The sequence below is a fragment of the Anomaloglossus baeobatrachus genome, chromosome 1, assembly GCF_048569485.1.
Source record: "Anomaloglossus baeobatrachus isolate aAnoBae1 chromosome 1, aAnoBae1.hap1, whole genome shotgun sequence".
In the NCBI taxonomy this organism is placed as follows: domain Eukaryota; kingdom Metazoa; phylum Chordata; class Amphibia; order Anura; family Aromobatidae; genus Anomaloglossus; species Anomaloglossus baeobatrachus.
The window spans coordinates 923,894,956-923,914,113 of NC_134353.1; the positions used below are offsets into that span (position 1 = coordinate 923,894,956).

The 19,158-nt window shown below is 47.2% G+C and overlaps 1 protein-coding gene across 1 annotated transcript in view; it reads left to right on the forward strand.

Annotated features, from left to right (window-relative positions):
- Positions 1-14,837: 14,837 nt before the first annotated feature.
- Positions 14,838-19,158, forward strand: part of ALPK2 (alpha kinase 2) — a 224,640-nt gene continuing 220,319 nt past the window's right edge. Inside the window, exon 1 of the mRNA XM_075327957.1 lies at positions 14,838-14,911. The gene's annotated coding sequence lies outside the window, so the exon portion shown is untranslated. The remainder of the gene's footprint in view (positions 14,912-19,158) is intronic.

Genomic DNA, 19,158 nt, shown 5'->3' on the forward strand with positions numbered 1-19,158 from the left:
TTTTTCTGGTGGCCTACCTGTTTAAAGGATGTGAAAGACTATGTCCACTCATGTGTGGTTTGTGCCCGGTGCAAGGTCCCTCGTGTGGCTCCTACGGGACTCCTTCAACCGTTACCCGTACCATCTCGCCCTTGGGGATCCATCTCAATGGATTTTATTCTGGAGTTGCCCGTCTCGGGCGGTAACAATACCATTTTGGTGGTAGTGGATCGGTTGACAAAGGCTGCTCACTTTATTCCATGTACCGGTCTTCCCTCAGCTGCAGAGACAGTGGATTTGGTTATCCAGAATATATTTCGGTTGCATGGGGTACCGGATGAGATCATCTCTGACCGGGGCGTGCAGTTCACTTCTAAGTTCTGGAAAGGGTTTTGTTCGGCACTCCATATTGATGTCTGTTTGTCTTCTGCATACCATCCCCAGACAAATGGGCAAACCGAATGGAATAATCAAACCCTGGAGCAGTACCTGCGATGTTATGTCAGCCATCTGCAGGACGATTGGTTGCAGCTGCTTCCTTTGGCGGAGTTCTCGTATAACAACACTCAGAGCAGCTCCACTAAGGTAACGCCCTTTTTCGCTAACTTGGGTTACCATCCGAATATTTTGCCTAGGTCACCGGTGGCGGTTTCGGTGCTAGCGGTGGAGGACAGATTGACGGAGCTACAACGGAATCTGGAGGTTTTAAAGGACTCTTTGGCTTCGGCTCAGGAGCGTTACAAGAAGTCGGCAGACACTCACCGGAAACAGACACCCATGTATAAGGTAGGGGACTCGGTGTGGTTATCCACCAAGAATCTGAAACTAGGTGTTCCTTCGCAGAAGCTGGGACAAAAATTCATTGGTCCATTCAAGATCACCGGGATAGTGAGCTCTGTGGCCTGTCGGCTGAGGTTGCCGCACAATTTAAAGGTACACCCGGTCTTTCACGTTTCTCTGCTGAAACCAGTTTCCCCTAATACGTTTCAAGGTCGTATTGTGCCTCCTCCTCCACTGGTGATGGTTGATGGCCAGGAGCAGTTTGTGGTTGAGGACATTATTGACTCCCGGCTCCATCGGCTTCAGTATCTGGTACGTTGGCAGGGGTACTCCCCCTAGGACGATTCCTGGGAACCTGTGGGTAACATCCGAGCGCCCCGGAAGGTTGCTCAGTTTCATCGGAGGTACCCGGACAAGCCTGGCCCTGGTCCGTCCTGAGGCCGTTTCTGGGGGGGGAGTACTGTCAGAGTTCCGGGATTTCCAGTTTTCCTCTGAAGGATCTTGCCCTTTGTTAACATGGAGTTTTCTGTTCTGTTGCCCTACTTCCTGTTCATCTGTTTAAAAGCCCGCCCCTAAGCTTTGTCTAGTTGCCTGAGTATACTGCTTCCTGTGTACTCCTGCCCTGCTGCTCTCATCTCCTGATTGCTGTTTGGATCCTGTTGAAACACCCGACACCAGCTCTGGACTTCACCTGTCTCATCAAGCTGTGCTCGGACTCTGTCTGCCGTCTCTGGTCGGCACTTCTGCCCGGTCCCTTCCGTTTCATATCCACCCTAGGACTCACATCACGTACGGACATTTTTGGACTATACCTGTTGCCCTTTTGTGTCCCGGCTGCTGCGCATTTAGGCCTTCTGGGGTGATCGCCAGACAGCCCCTGTATAGGGGTTCGCTCCTGGTGGTCTCCCTGGGGGAGTCCGGTGCGCGGTCCCGGGAATTCCCCTTTGCTCTGAACCCGGCAGGTATTTACTGTGTTTAAGTTCTACTGTGTATATTCTGTCCTGTGTACATATTGTGGTTACATATTATAAAACGTCTTTGCACCAAGAACCCGTCTCTGGTTGTCATTGCCCTAACGCAATCGAAATCCTCAGTACATACAATAGTATTACACACAGCTACAATTGTCATGACACCTCAGCTTCTTCCAGAAACTGGCTCCTTTGAAAGAGGACAGCATTAGAATGAAGATTCTATAACCATCATCAGATGGTAAAACACGTGACTATTTATAGTCAAGGGGAGTGGTCACAAGAAGCTGCACCTGAAATTAAGGCTCCAAAGGACAGTTACTTAGGAAAGAGTCATTAACCCCTACAGCACCAAAAGAAAGCAGATTCCTTTAAACACAAGAAGCAGACCTGTGCATAATAAGGCGCTGTGACCTTCTGGTTCCAGACTCCGTGGGGTACACCCATGACAGGTTTGTGTATTATTGACAACAGGGTCTTAAACCAAAAAATATATATATTTTGCTAATAAGAACTACTTTTGGAAACATTCTCTGTGGACCTAAATAAAGCTACGTGCATATGTAGATTTTCAAGGAGTTTTTCAAGCACAGAGTTTAGCGGAAACTGAGTAAAAACTCTCAAAATCCTCCTCAAAACCTTTGGAGTTTCCGCTCACTGGCTATGTGCACACAAAGTATTTTCAAAGAGTTTTTGAAGCAGAAACCTAAAGGAAACTCATCAAATCTTCCTTAAAATGCAAAACGTCTCAAAAACGTGGAAGTTCTGCAGAGTTTCCTAAAACTGAGCTGAAACTCTCCAATATCCTTCTCAAAAACTTGGAGTTTTGTACTCAGTTCCTGCGTCAAAAACTAATCAAAAAGACTGAGCGTAAATACGGCCTTGTAATGATCTGAATCCTGATGAAGAAAACAATTGGGGCAATTGTTGCACCAATATCTGAAAAGTATATTCCAAATTCTTTCAGATTAACTTTTAAAGTTACTAGATACTCTGAAAAACAAAATTAAACTGAAAAATAGAGGTAGAATTGGCAGCGACGGGGAGTTGCATGAGCGACGTCCCCGTCGCTCATTCTATCCTGCGCGCATTGCGGCAGGCTTCTTTTCCGGGTGTTCACTTGCTGGCTTCAGACGCTATGGTAAGTATAAACGCGCGCAGGATAGAATGAGTGACGGGGACGTCGCTCATGTGACTCCTTGGTATCACACCCACAGGGGCATGATACCTCGGAAAGTATGCAGACGTCTATAGGGCAAGGCGCTGCCCATGTGGCCAGCGGCTCTCTAATTTATATAGGAAATATGAAAGTAATAAAACGTTTTTTATTACTTTTATATTACACAATTTTACAACACAAGGATGGGTGGGGAGGTGTAATTAGGGCACACATGCGTCTGCTGATAGGTCATAGGTTCCCTTTAACCTGCTTTTGCAACTTTTGTCTTTAGCAACTTCACTTTGAAAGTGGTGCAGCAGCCAAAAGAAGTGACCGGGGCTATCCCTGTGTTATATAAGGAACTAGCTGTAGTACCCGGCGTTACCTGGTATAGTCACTAAGTGTCTCTACTGTATGTCTCTCTGCCACTCTCCCTCTTTGTCTGTCTCTGCCTCTCTGACTCTGTCTTTCTGACTCTGTCTGTCTCTGTCTGTCTGTCTATTTGTCTCTCTGTCTCTGTCTGTTTCTCTATCTCCGTCTGTCACCTTCTGTCTCTGTCTCTTTCTCTCTATCCATCTCTCCACTGATATCATATTACCTCACACATAAGCTTCTTATACAGTGGAACCTTGGTTAACGAGAACAATCCGTTCTGGGACTGTGCTTGTTAACCAAGTTACTCGTCTAGCAAAGCAAGATTTCCCATAGGAAATCATTGCAACGCAGATAATTCGTTCCACAACTTGTTAAATGTCCCATCCTGGTCCCCTATTGTGCCATTCCACACATGCACAAACACATACAAACACGCACAAACACACACGTACACACATATTATGCTCACCTTACCTTACGTTCCATCGCCGGCCTCCTGGCTCTTGTAGTTCGCCGGTACAGGATGTGTATCGGGTTACCATTACGACCGATGCCGGAACTTCCGCTGCCAGAGCGCTGACGTCAAAGGCAGGAGCCACTTGCCTCTGATTGGTCAGTGCGCTGCCTTTGAGTAGCGGCTGACAGCGGAAGTTCCTCCATTGTCGCGATGGTTACCCGATACACATCCTGTAGCAGCGAACTACAAGAACAATGAAGCCGGTGATGGAACGGATGGTAAGGTGAGCATAATACGTGTGTGTGCGTGCGTGTTTGTGTGTGTTTGTGCCTGTTTGTGTGTGTTTGTGTGGACTGCAAGACCGGGTTAGAGTGCGGTGGATGTACGGAACCAGAAGTGTGTGCGGTGAGTATTTTGCTCGTACGGCAAAGCTTGCTCATAAACTGAGTTACAAATTTACAGCAAGCTTTGCTCGCTAAGGCTGGTTTCACACATCCGGCTTTTTGCCGGTTTGCCGGATCCGGCGCTCTCCCATACAGTGACTACAGTACAGTGACAGCGCAACAAGCGCCGGTCACGTGCTGTCATGTGACCGGCGCATGTGACCCGGAAGTTACAGCGCTGTCACTGTACTGTATTGTCTGTACGGGAGAGCGCCGGATCCGGCAAACCGGCGAAAAGCCGGATGTGTGAAACCGGCCTAAGCGAAATACTCACTAACTGGGTTACTCGTTGACCGAGGTTCCACTGTACTAAGAATGTCCTTCTTTGCCTATAGCAACCAATCACAGCTCCTATTAATGAGCTGTAGTTTCCACTTCCACTCACTTTAATGAAAGCAGATTTTTTTGGAGAACTGTAAAGCGCGGGATTAAATTTTCCCCTCAAAACATAGTCTATGACGTTCCCTGAGTCACATGAGGCGTCTGTGCAAAATTTTGTGATTGTAAATGCGACGGTACAGATTCATTTAACAAACACACACACATACACACACACACATACAGTGCCTACAAGTAGTATTCAACTCCCTGCAGATTTAGCAGGTTTACACATTCGGAATTAACTTGGCATTGTGACATTTGGACTGTAGATCAGCCTGGAAGTGTGAAATGCACTGCAGCAAAAAAGAATGTTATTTCTTTTTTTTTTTTCTTTCAATTGTGAAAAGTTTATTCAGAGGGTCATTTATTATTCAACCCCTCAATCCACCAGAATTCTGTTTGGTTCCCCTAAAGTATTAAGAAGTATTTTAGGCACAAAGAACAATGAGCTTCACATGTTTGGATTAATTATCTCTTTTTCCAGCCTTTTCTGACTAATTAAGACCCTCCCCAAACTTGTGAACAGCACGCATACTTGGTCAACATGGGAAAGACAAAGGAGCATTCCAAGGCCATCAGAGACAAGATCGTGGAGGGTCACAAGGCTGGCAAGGGGTACAAAACCCTTTCCAAGGAGTTGGGCCTACCTGTCTCCACTGTTGGGAGCAGCATCCGGAAGTGGAAGGCTTATGGAACTACTGTTAGCCTTCCACGGCCTGGACAGCCTTTGAAAGTTTCCACCTGTGCCGAGGCCAGGCTTGTCCGAAGAGTCAAGGCTAACCCAAGGACAACAAGGAAGGAGCTCCGGGAAGATCTCATGGCAGTGGGGACATTGATTTCAGTCAATACCATAAGTAACGTACTCCACCTCAATGGTCTCCGTTCCAGACGAGCCCATAAGGTACCTTTAGTTTCAAAGCGTCATGTCAAGGCTCGTCTACAGTTTGCTCATGATCACTTGGAGGACTCTGAGACAGACTGGTTCAAGGTTCTCTGGTCTGATGAGACCAAGATCGAGATCTTTGGTGCCAACCACACACGTGACGTTTGGAGACTGGATGGCACTGCATACGACCCCAAGAATACCATCCCTACAGTCAAGCATGGTGGTGGCAGCATCATGCGGTGGGGCTGTTTCTCAGCCAAGGGGCCTGGCCATCTGGTCCGCATCCATGGGGAGATGAATAGCACGGCCTACCTGGAGATTTTGGCCAAGAACCTCCGCTCCTCCATCAAGGATCTTAAGATGGGTCGTCATTTCATCTTCCAACAAGACAACGACCCAAAGCACACAGCCAAGAAAACCAAGGCCTGGTTCAAGAGGGAAAAAAATCAAGGTGTTGCAGTGGCCTAGTCAGTCTCCTGACCTTAACCCAATTGAAAACTTGTGGAAGGAGCTCAAGATTAAAGTCCACATGAGACACCCAAAGAACCTAGATAACTTGGAGAAGATCTGCATGGAGGAGTGGGCCAAGATAACTCCAGAGACCTGTGCCGGCCTGATCAGGTCTTATAAAAGATGATTATTAGCTGTAATTGCAAACAAGGGTTATTCCACAAAATATTAAACCTAGGGGTTGAATAATAATTGACCCACACTTTTATGTTGAAAGTTTATTAAAATTTAACTGAGCAACATAACTTGTTGGTTTGTAAGATTTATGCATCTGTTAATAAATCCTGCTCTTGTTTGAAGTTTGCAGGCTCTAACTTATTTGCATCTTATCAAACCTGCTAAATCTGCAGGGGGTTGAATACTACTTGTAAGCACTGTATACACATACATAAACACAGACACATACATACATATACATAGACACATACATACATATACATAGACATATACATACATATTGTCACGCTCCCCGGGTCCTCACCCCCGCTCCCCGGCTCACCTGCCACGCTGCCCGCTCCTCAGCCCCCGGATTCCGTCCGTCCCAGGCCCCCTGGTCCCCGATCCCGGCGCCCGACGGCTTCCCAGGACCTGGCCGGCTCCCCTGCGTCCTCCCCTCAGCCTCCTTCCCTGGCTTCTGGCACCCGGGCGGCGCGCATGCGCGTTAGGGCGCGCGCGCGGTCACTGACCCTTTCTTAAAGGGCCAGCGTCCATTAACAGGAAATGAGGTTGAACAGGTACTGGGTATAAAGGGGGTTAGTGTCCAGTGCCTGATCTTCGTGTTCCCTGAGCTAGGAGTCAGGTCTCTTGGTGTTTATGTGCCTGTACTCACCTATCTCTCTTTGTAGAGCCGTACCTGCCTCGCCATCCCGTCTGCCGTATCCTGAACCCCGCACACTGTCCGTCTGCCATCTGACAGTCCGTACCATCTCGGATCCCTGCGGTGACCCGTCATCTCGCTCCTGAGGTTCCGGACCCCGCCTGATATCATCTCGGCTTCCGAACCTGAGCTACGTCACCAGGACTACCATCTGTGACACCGTGGTCCCAGGGACTCCTCCGCTGCCTTCACTTGCACGGACTGTTCTGCTGCCCATCAGTGCTTCAGCTGCCGGACTCCCTACCACCATCTTAAGAGTTCGGTCCAGTGGATCCACCTCCTGGGTCGGCCCGACCGCCCGGCCGTGACAGTAAGATCAGGCCATGGATCCCGCTGCAGCACTAGCGGCCTTGCAAGAGGAACTCCGACGTCAGCATGAAGTCCAGACCCGCATGTTGCAATTTATGACCTCCGTGGACACCCGCCTGTACACGTTACAAGCATCAATGACGCCTGCGGCACCCAGGTCCCCAGCTATGCAAGCCATGGCTCCCGCACCAGTGGCAGCCTCTTCAGATGCTTCCCGTCTCCGTTTGGCGTCACCACCTCGTTATGCTGGAGATCCCAAGACCTGCAGGGGCTTCATAAACCAGTGTTCCCTTCATTTCACGCAGCTGCCACATCTGTTCGCCTCTGACCAAGCCAAGGTCGCCTTTATAATGTCTCATCTGGAGGGCGAGGCGCTGGCGTGGATGAACCCCTTGTGGGAGAAGGAGGACCCCATGACCAAGAACCTTCAAGAGTTCCTGCAGGCCTTTCGCAGCACCTTCGACGAGCCGGGACGCGCCTCTGCGTCTGCTTCATCCCTCCTCCGCCTACGTCAAGGAACACTGACGGTGGGTCAATATGCCATCCGTTTCCGTACTTTGGCTTCTGAACTCGGGTGGAATAATGAGGCCCTGACAGCCGCCTTCTGGGAAGGACTCTCGAGTCGCATCAAGGATGAGTTGGCGGGTCGTGACGTGCCCTCCACCCTAGATGCCCTGATTGCCCTAGCCACTCGAGTGGACATTCGTTTCCAGGAACGCTCCAAAGAGCTGTATCGTGAGAGACGTGCAGTACGGCACTCCCCTCCTCCACAGAAGTCCTCTGTGCCTCACTCTTCAACAGCTGGGATTCCTGTCCACGAGCCCATGCAGGTTGACCGAGTACGACAGTCTGACCAACGTAGAGCAGAGCGGCTCGCCAAAGGCCTCTGCTTTTACTGCGGAGAGGGCACACATCTCTTACGCTCCTGTCCGGAAAGGCCGGGAAACTCCAAAGCCTAGGGTTGGTAGGAGAGGCCACCCTAGGTGCTGGGACTCTCTCAGACCCAGTTATGTGGACGGTACAAGTGTCAACAGGAGAGACGCGCTTCACGGCTGAGGCATACCTCGACTCCGGAGCAGCAGGCAATTTTATCCAGCAGGCCACGGTGGACAAGTACCAGCTGCCTGTTACTCCACTCGATAAGCCCCTAATGATTGCCTCGGTGGATGGGAGACCCCTCTCTGATACCATCTCCTGGATCACCAAGCCGGTGGAATTGCGTATAGGTGCTCTGCACACCGAGAACATCGCTCTCTACGTCCTTCCACACATGTCCCATCAAATCCTGCTGGGACTTCCTTGGTTGCGGACGCACGAACCATCAGTCAGCTGGGGTACTGGCGAAATCACTCGTTGGGGCTCTGCCTGTCATGAGAGATGTCTAAAGTCCCTACAACCAATCCGACGTCCTCCGGCTGCAGAGAACCTACCGGAACTGCCCTCGGCCTATCGGTCCTTCGCGGACGTTTTTGACAAGAAGGAGTCTGAGGTACTTCCGCCACACCGTCCCTACGATTGCGCCATCGACCTGCTCCCAGGAACAACACCACCTCGAGGACGGATATATCCGTTGTCTCCAGCGGAAACCAGGGCCATGTCCACATACATCACGGAAAGCCTGGCAAAGGGATTCATCCGGAGATCCTCCTCTCCTGCGGGAGCACGCTTCTTCTTCGTTAAGAAGAAAGAGGGTGACCTACGCCCATGCATTGACTACCGGGGCTTGAATCAGATCACCATAAAAAACAAGTACCCCCTACCGCTCATCCCCGAATTGTTCGACCGGCTCAGAGGAGCCCGTGTGTTCACCAAACTGGATCTTCGGGGTGCCTACAACCTAGTTCGTATCCGCTCTGGGGACGAATGGAAGACCGCATTTAATACTCGCGACGGGCACTACGAATACTGCGTGATGCCCTTCGGTCTGTGTAACGCTCCTGCCGTATTCCAAGAACTGGTGAACGACATATTCCGGGACCTCCTCTACCTCTGTGTAGTAGTTTATCTGGATGACATCCTTGTCTTCTCTCCGGACCTCCAGACCCACAGAGAGAACGTAAAGCTGGTCCTACAAAGACTGAGAGAGAATCGTCTCTACGCCATATATGAGAAGTGCGTCTTTGAGCAGTCTTCTCTCCCTTTCCTGGGATACATCATCTCAGGTACGGGGTTGCAGATGGATCCAAAGAAGGTCTCCTCCATACTCAACTGGCCTCCTCCTTCTGGACTGAAGGCAATCCAACGGTTCCTGGGATTCGCCAACTACTACCGCCAGTTTATCCCGCACTTCTCCGCCCTGACTGCCCCTCTCTCCGCTTTGACCAAAAAGGAGGCTAAACCAAAGGACTGGTCACCTGCGGCCGACGCCGCGTTTTGCTCTTTGAAGCGAGCTTTCGCCTCCTCTCCTGTACTCCACCGACCGGAGTTAAACCGCCAGTTCACCTTGGAGGTGGATGCCTCCTCCTCAGGAGCCGGAGCAGTGCTCATGCAAAAATCCTCCTCCGGGAAGATGGTGACTTGCGGTTTCTTTTCTAAGAGCTTCTCAGCACCAGAACGGAATTACACCATCGGTGACCGAGAATTATTGGCGGTCAAACTAGCTCTGGAGGAGTGGCGCTACCTCCTGGAAGGAGCAGTGTACCCCGTGACCATCTACACGGACCACAAGAACCTGGAATACCTGCGGTCCGCTCAGCGACTGAACCCGCGGCAAGCCAGGTGGTCCTTATTCTTTGCCAGGTTTGACTTCCAGCTCCACTTCCGACCCGCGGACAAGAATGTACGCGCCGATGCCTTGTCTAGGTCCCTCATGTCCATGGAGCAGGAGGAAGAGACTACCCAACCTATCATCCCTCCTAGCAAGATTGTTCCGGTGGCTCCCGTCACTCTGGCCCAAATACCACCCGGGAAGACCTATGTCTCGGAGACCGACAGGCAAAAAGTGTTACACTGGGGTCATGCCTCAAAAACAGCCGGCCATGCAGGCCAGAAGAGAACATGGGGTGCGATTGTACGCCATTACTGGTGGCCATCCCTTCGCACTGACGTCGCCGCCTTTGTCTCTGCCTGCTCCTCTTGTGCCAGGAACAAGACGCCCAAACACCTGCCCTATGGCCGTCTTCTGCCTCTACCGATACCCTCAGTTCCCTGGCAACACATTGCGATGGACTTTATTACGGACTTGCCATTATCCTCTGGACACACAGTCATATGGGTCGTGGTGGACCGGTTCTCCAAAATGGCCCACTTCATCCCCATGGCTGGACTGCCCTCTGCTCAGGAACTCGCGGAAGCCTATATCCATCACATCTTCCGCTTGCATGGCTTTCCATCCCACATCGTGTCCGACAGAGGAACTCAGTTCACCTCCCGCTTCTGGAGGGCGCTCTGCAAACATCTGGGAGTAACTCTGGACTTTTCTTCCGCATACCATCCTCAGTCTAATGGCCAAGTGGAGAGGGTCAATCAAATCTTGACATCCTTCTTACGTCACTATGTCAACGCCCATCACGACGACTGGTCCACGCTTCTGCCTTGGGCTGAATTCTCACATAACCACCACATCAGTGAGTCGTCCTCCAAATCTCCCTTCCATGTCGTTTACGGACTTCAGCCCTCCGTTCCATTGCCTATATCCCCTTCTTCGGATGTCCCTGCGGCTGATACTGTAGCCCGTGACTTCGCTACCATTTGGGACTCTGTCAAGGCGTCCCTTGGACGCGCTTCCCAGCGGATGAAGAAACACGCTGACAAAAGGCGTCTAGACCCTCCGTGTTTCTCTCCTGGAGACCTCGTCTGGCTTGCTTCCCAGTACGTCCGCCTGAAGATACCGTCATACAAGCTGGGTCCTCGCTACATTGGGCCGTTTAAAGTCCTCAGCAAGATCAATGAGGTTTCCTACAAGCTACAGCTCCCGGCCACGATGAGGATACCCAACTCATTCCACGTCTCCCTGCTCAAGCCGGTTGTCCTTGGTCCCTTCTCCAATGCTGCCAGTCCGGCCCCTCCACCTATTGCCGATGAAGACATCTATGCGGTAAGGGATATCGTGGCCATGAAGACCGTACGAGGTCGGCAGTTCTTCCTGGTGGACTGGGAAGGGTATGGTCCTGAGGATAGGTCTTGGGAGCCCAGGGAGAACGTGGGCACTCCTCTTATCCGTGCCTTCATGTCCCGGTTGCGGGGTGGGGGGCGTGGGGGGGGGGGGTACTGTCACGCTCCCCGGGTCCTCACCCCCGCTCCCCGGCTCACCTGCCACGCTGCCCGCTCCTCAGCCCCCGGATTCCGTCCGTCCCAGGCCCCCTGGTCCCCGATCCCGGCGCCCGACGGCTTCCCAGGACCTGGCCGGCTCCCCTGCGTCCTCCCCTCAGCCTCCTTCCCTGGCTTCTGGCACCCGGGCGGCGCGCATGCGCGTTAGGGCGCGCGCGCGGTCACTGACCCTTTCTTAAAGGGCCAGCGTCCATTAACAGGAAATGAGGTTGAACAGGTACTGGGTATAAAGGGGGTTAGTGTCCAAGGGGGCGGGGCCTGATCTTCGTGTTCCCTGAGCTAGGAGTCAGGTCTCTTGGTGTTTATGTGCCTGTACTCACCTATCTCTCTTTGTAGAGCCGTACCTGCCTCGCCATCCCGTCTGCCGTATCCTGAACCCCGCACACTGTCCGTCTGCCATCTGACAGTCCGTACCATCTCGGATCCCTGCGGTGACCCGTCATCTCGCTCCTGAGGTTCCGGACCCCGCCTGATATCATCTCGGCTTCCGAACCTGAGCTACGTCACCAGGACTACCATCTGTGACACCGTGGTCCCAGGGACTCCTCCGCTGCCTTCACTTGCACGGACTGTTCTGCTGCCCATCAGTGCTTCAGCTGCCGGACTCCCTACCACCATCTTAAGAGTTCGGTCCAGTGGATCCACCTCCTGGGTCGGCCCGACCGCCCGGCCGTGACACATATACACATACATACATATACATAGACACATACATACATATACATAGACATATACATACATACATATACAAACACAGACACACACATACATACACTCAGCTTTATATATTAGATTTAAAAAAAAGCTGGCGATAAAGCTACTGAAAAATACGTGCAGAAAGAGGCACTTTAGGGGACACGCCACCAGTGTGTTCCTGAAGTCTTCTGCTTCAAAAACAATGTAGGCAGAGTACCTTGGCATTTAAAATACGCTGTGTGCACATGCCCAAGAAACTCAGTGTGGATTTCCAGTGATTTTTCTGCTGCAGATTTTCAAAAAACACCTGTTGGAATAAAGAAAGTCATGTCATTTCTTTAGATAGGAAAGGGTTCTTTACAGTTAGAGCAGTCAGACTGTGGAATGCCGACCACAAGAGGTAGTAATGGCAGATACTATAACAGTTTTGGATGATTTCCTCAGTGCACACAGCATTCTGGGTTGTAAATGATTTAGTGACAAAATGTATATTTGGCGTAGGAAGGTTGAACTTGATGGACCGAGGGCTTTTGTCAGCCTATGTAACTAAAATGACCACCAGCAGCTTTGTTGTTGCGGATCATCATCATATTAATAGTATCCTGAAATAGGGCTTGAGCACTCTTATTGGTGTACGTTACTGGAAGTTTATAGTAACATGCCTGCTAGTTAAGGGAATGAATATTCACCCCTTTTCCCTCCCATAAACCTGTCCACCCCTCTGCCAGAGTCAGAAATACACGCTGATATGCTCGCTTCAGAAGAGCCACGGGCCAGTGCTATCCTCTGGTAGCAATATAACTAAGTAAATAATTGACACCTGGCACAGAAGGGTGGGCAGTGAAGGGGATGAATATTCATTATTTCATTATCCCAAGTTCCAATTAATGACGCCGGAAGAGGAATGGGTGGGTTTATGGGCGGGGAACGGGTGAATATTCATTTTTCATTAACAGGTGACCCAATTACTGACACCAATACAAAATATAACACATCCCCCAAAATAATCCCCATCTTTTGGAGCCAAAAATAATATATGACACTGTCTTATTTTTGGGGAAACACAATATTTACACTTTAACCTTTTCTAGGGGCAGTTTTGGTGTTTTTTCAATTGTTTTCAATTTGCGCCAAATTCTTCTCATTTTCACCGTTTTATAAAGTTTATTATATGTGTACATTTTTTATATATTAAATTAAAAACATTTTTGCGTCTTAGATCTTTTCAGCTGATTCATAAATTGCAACTTTTTAAAAAGTGTTAACATTTTTTTTTCCAGTCCCCACCTTTGGTGTAATTTTGCGTACGTCTGAAATTTTTGAGCAACATTTTAAGCAGAACAAGTGACTATTTTCTTTACGAAGGCACAGGCAAAGTAAAAGTCAAAAATAAAGATTTTTTTTTATTTTGATGGAATGATTATTAGGGATGATCGAATACCTCAAATATTCAGCTTCGCCAATATTTTCCAAATAGGTCGCAGCTATGCGAATATTCGATGCGCAATGTAAGTCTATGGATAGCCCGAATAGTTCCGAATAGTTGTCATTCGGGTTTTTCATAGACTTAAGGCCCCATTACACGCAACGACGTATCTAACGATATATCGCCGGGGTCACGGATTCCGTGACGCACATCCGGCATCGTTAGCGACTTCGTTGCGTGTGACAGCAAGGAGTGACCGTTAACGATGGAAAATACTCACCAAATCGTCCATCGTTGACACGTCGTTCCTTTTCAAAAAATCGTTGATTGTTGAGGACGCAGGTTGTTCGTCGTTCCCGAGGCAGCACACATCACTACGTGTGACACCTCGGGAACGACGAAGTACAGCTTACCTGCGGCCGCCGGCAAAGAGGAAGGAAGGAGGTGGGCGGCATGTTACGGCCGCTCATCTCCGCCCCTCCACTTCTATTGGGCGGCCGCTTAGTGACGCCGCTGTAACGCCGAACGAACCGCCCCCTTAGAAAGGAGGCGGTTCGCTGGCAACAGCGACGTCACTAGGCAGGTAAGTACATGTGACGGCCCCTAACGATATTGTGCGCTATGGGCAGCGATTTGCCCGTGATGCATAAACGACGGGGGCGGGTGCTTTCACCAGTGAAATTGCTGCGTGTAAAGCCCCCTTTACATTGCGCATCAAATATTCACAAATAGTCGAATAGCGGCGACCTATTTAGAAAATATTTGCGAAGCCGAATATTTCAGGTATTCGATCATCCCTAAAAATCATCATACACATGCGCAAAGAAGAATTTGGCACAAAAAAAACCCATCAATGAATACTACAAGACAAAAAAATAAATAAATAGTTAATCGAGTTTATAATATGTCACTGCTTAGATCCTCAAAAGTTAGCTGTAATCTGTATGGCATTCTGGAAATAACTGTTCAATTAGCCTATAGCTCCCCCACAGGTGAAAAAAAGTATTGCATGGTGCTAATTAAAATCATTTATTGAAAGGTCATTCTGGGTCCTCCAGAGACAGACACATCTAGTTCTTGTATTAGAGCTGGTTCTTATATCATGTCATATTGCTTGGCTTATAATATAGCAGCAATAAAGTTAGTGCCCCCTCTAGTAGTGAGATATTTTCCACGTTATGTGGCCAAACTCCAAGTTATTTAATACTGATCATAGTAAAATGCTCCTAATGCTGAAATGATGTGCGGGTGTGTAAGCTTACACTCCGAGAGCGCGCATGTTGCTCGTCTCAGTTACATTTACTTGGCAAATAGATAAAAATAGATGAAGGGGAGACATTAAAGGTACGAGCGGGCATCACAAGCTTTTCATCATCTCCGTCTTAGTTATAAGGTAAGGCATAAACATTCGCTCCTTAGATATTCAAGTGTTTGCTGCTGTAGAAATACTTGAGCTATGGCACGTGAGCGTGAATCCTGCCAGGCACTTACCCATCAACTTCATTATTGCGGGTATTAATGCTCTCATTTTGCCGCATGTCCGGTTCTAAACATGGAGGATATAAAACGACATCTTCAAATCTTTGCGTCCGAGGGAAGAAAACACTGCATGGCTTGTTATATTATACAAATCTTAGTGCCACCTGTAACATATTTGTACATGAGGTTTTGCCTTGTAATGGCGGGAATAGTATTTTATTGTTTATAGCTATGATAAACATTCCATTAATAAGTTGATTATAATTTTATTTTTCCTTTTTCTACAACATAAATTGTCATCCTATTTGGGTAGTTATACTAAATAAATAAAATAATTTATATATATATCTAAACTGCATGGTCATACATAACAAAACAATTAAAAAAAATATATATAAATTCTTCCACATTAAAACAAAGCTTCAATCATCCACAGCAAAAAAAGAAAAGAAATCTAGAGAGAGGCACAAGTAACTAAAAAAAATTGTCTAGTCACTGAGTATATATATATATATATATATATATATATATATATATATATATATATATATACATATATATATATATATATATATATATATATATATATATATATATATATATATATATATTAGGGATGATCGAATACTTAGATTATTCGTCTTCAAGAATATTTTCCGAATACCTCGCCGCTATTCGACTATTCAATGCGCAATGTAAGTCTAATGGAAGCCCGAATAATTGTTATTCTGGTTTCCCATAGACTTACATTGCGCATCAAATATTCGCGAATAGTGGCGAGGTATTCAAAAAATATTCGCGAAGCCGAATAATCGAAGTATTCGATCACCCCTAATAAATATAAATATATATATATATATATATATATATATATATATATATATATATAACAAAACATATATATATATATATATATATATACATACATATATATATATATATATATATATATATATATATATATACACACTCAGTGACTAGACAATGTTTTTTTGTTACTTTTGCCTCTGTCTAGATTTCTTTTTTTTTGCTGTGGATGATTGAAGCTTTGTTTTAATGTAGAATAATTTATATATATATTTTTTTAATTGTTTTGTTATGTATGACCATGCAGTTTAGATAATTTTTTCTTTGTTGTTATTTTTTGTATTTTGTTTTGTTTGTTTTAGTATTGTTCACACTGAATAAATTATTACATTCACTATCTGAATGTATATGGATAGATTAAAAATATAATAATAATTTTTTAGGTCTCATCGATACTTAATTTGCACAGTGTTTTTGCTATCTTCATGTAATCGGCTGTATTTAAAAGGATTCCATCAGCCACCTAATCTGAGAACAACATGATGTAGAGACAGAGATCCTGATTCCAGTTATGTGTCACTGGGCTGCTTGCTGTAGTTTTGATAAAAACATGTAGTCCTTCATTTTCATGAGCTCTGCATAACCCCGCCCCATCACCAATTTGATTGGCAATTTTCTGCCAAGTCTCTGCCTATGCAAAGTGTAAACATAAGAAGAAAACTGATGACATTATCTTTAATAACAAAAATCATATTTTTTTGTCTGTCTGGGGCTTATGTATGCTTTTTCACATAGTTTTTATTTGTCATATATATATATATACACACACTTTTATATATGTATATGTACATATATATTCCAGTGTGTGTATATATATATATCTAATATAAAAAGCTGAATGTGTGTGTGTATGTGTGTGTGTATGTGTGTGTGTGTGTGTGTGTGTGTGTGTGTGTGTGTGTGTGTGTGTGTGTGTGTATGTCCGGGATTGGCATCCGCACCGTCGCAGCTACAGCCACAAAATTTTGCACACTCACACTTCTGGACCCCGAGAGCGTCATAGGCTATGTTTTGAGGGGAAATTTTAACCCCGCTCTTTACAGTTATTCACCAAAAAACCTGCCTCCATTAAAGCGAATGGAGCTGGGAGCCACAGTGCAGCCAGAACTTCAGAAGAATGCGCAGCCACGCCCTTATATGGAATGTTGGTGTGTCACAATGCAGCCAGGGAAAGAGACAGACAGGGAAAGAGACAGACAGGGAAAGAGACAGACAGGGAAAGAGACAGACACAGACAGGGAAAGAGGCAGACACAGACAGGGTAAGAAACAGACAGACATTGTAAGAGACAGACACAAAGAGACAGACACAGACAAAGAGACAGACTGACAGGAAAAAAGTGGGAAAGAGAGAGACAGGTAAAGAGACAGACAGACAGGTAAAGAGACAGACACAGATAGGGTAAGAAACAGACATAGACAGGGTAAGAGAGACACAAAGAGACAGACACAAACAAAGAGACAGACTGACAGGGAAAGAGAGTGACAGGTAAAGAGACAGACAGACAGGTAAAGAGACAGACACAGACAGGGTAAGAAACAGACATAGACAGGGTAAGAGACAGACACAAAGAGACAGACACAGACAAAGAGACAGACTGACAGGGAAAGAGACAGACAGGGAAAGAGACAGACAGGGAAAAAGACAGAGATAGACAGACAGGGAAAGAGATAGATAGACAGGGAATGAGATAGACAGGGAAAGAGATTGAGACAGACGGAGAAAGAGACAGACAGACAAAGAGAGAGAGACAGAGAGATATATACAGTTACTATCCCGGGCAGCGCCGGGTGCTAAGTTGTGAGGCGAAATTTTAACCCCGCGCGTTCCAATTTACCTATCAATTTTGTCCCTATCTACATAATGGGGAAAAAGTGAAACGCAAAGTGTTGGGGGCAAATTGACAGCTGCCAGATGTGAACAAGGGGGACTTAAAGAATGAGAGCGATGGCGCCAAAGAGTATATACCGTACAGTTGCTAAGGTGGGGCCCCGACATGGGATACTCACCACACTCGGGGATATAAACACACACACAAAATGCGCCACACACTACCACGTGCTTGAGCACATATACCACCCTCAGCACACATCTCACCACACATACACCAACCTTGCCACATAATCGCCCTAAACACACACAAGTCTGGTATTATCCTTCAAAAATAAAAATCGGATTAATAAGCAGCCAAACTACAAGAACAATAAATGTACCACATAGGAAATACGGCAGCTGTCAGTCACATGACCTGTCTATATGTGTATGTGTGAGTTAATATATACTGTCAGGGGGAGGGCTTTCTGTTGCCTGGAGATTTATCAGGCTGCCAATAGCAACCAATCACAGCTTAGCTTCTATTTTGCTACAGTTAATTAATCTGAGCTCTAATTGGTTAATATAGGCAACTATTTAATAATTACATTTCTTCCTATTTGTTTTGTGGTTTTTGTGTGCACAATACATTTTTGTTAATACATTCTATTTTGTTAACAGCAGTTATTAACCCGGGCGAAGCCGGGTAGTACAGCCAGTATATATATAAGCTCAGTGTATGTCCGCTACAGGAATCCGCACCGTCGCATGTACAATCACGGAATTTTGCACAGACACTCCATGTGACTCAGGGAACGTCATAGACTATGTTTGCGTGGGAAAATTGAACCCCATGCTTTCCAGTGACCCTACAAAAATCCTGCAGCCATTAAACTGAATGGAGCTGGGAGCTGCTGGCTTTAAATAGCAACTGTCAGTGGTTGCTATAGGAACAAAATAAACTGTTAGTATAAGAAGCTTATGTGTGAGGTAAAAAGATGTCGGTGGTGGGACGGATAGAGAGAGACAGAAAAAGACAGAGAAACAGACAGAGACAGACGGGGAAAGAGAAAGACGGGGAAAGAGACAGACGGGGAAAGAGACAGACGGGGAAAGAGACAGACAGGGAAAGAGACAGATGCCCAAAGAGACAGACGGGCAAAGAGACACACCTGGAAAGAGACAGAGCGGGAAAGAGACAGAGCGGGAAAGAGACAGAGCGGGAAAGAGACAGCCTTGGAGAGAGACAGCCCTGGAGAGAGACAGCCCTGGAAAGAGACAGCCGTGGAAAGAGACAGCCCTGGAAAGAGACAGACGGGCAAAGAGACAGATGGGCAAAGAGACAGGCGGGAAAGAGACAGAGCGGTTAAGAGGCAGAGCGGGAAAGAGACAGACCTGGAGAGAGACAGCCGTGGAAAGAGACAGACGGGCAAAGAGACAGACTGGCAAAGAGACAAACGGGCAAAGAGACAGACCTGGAAA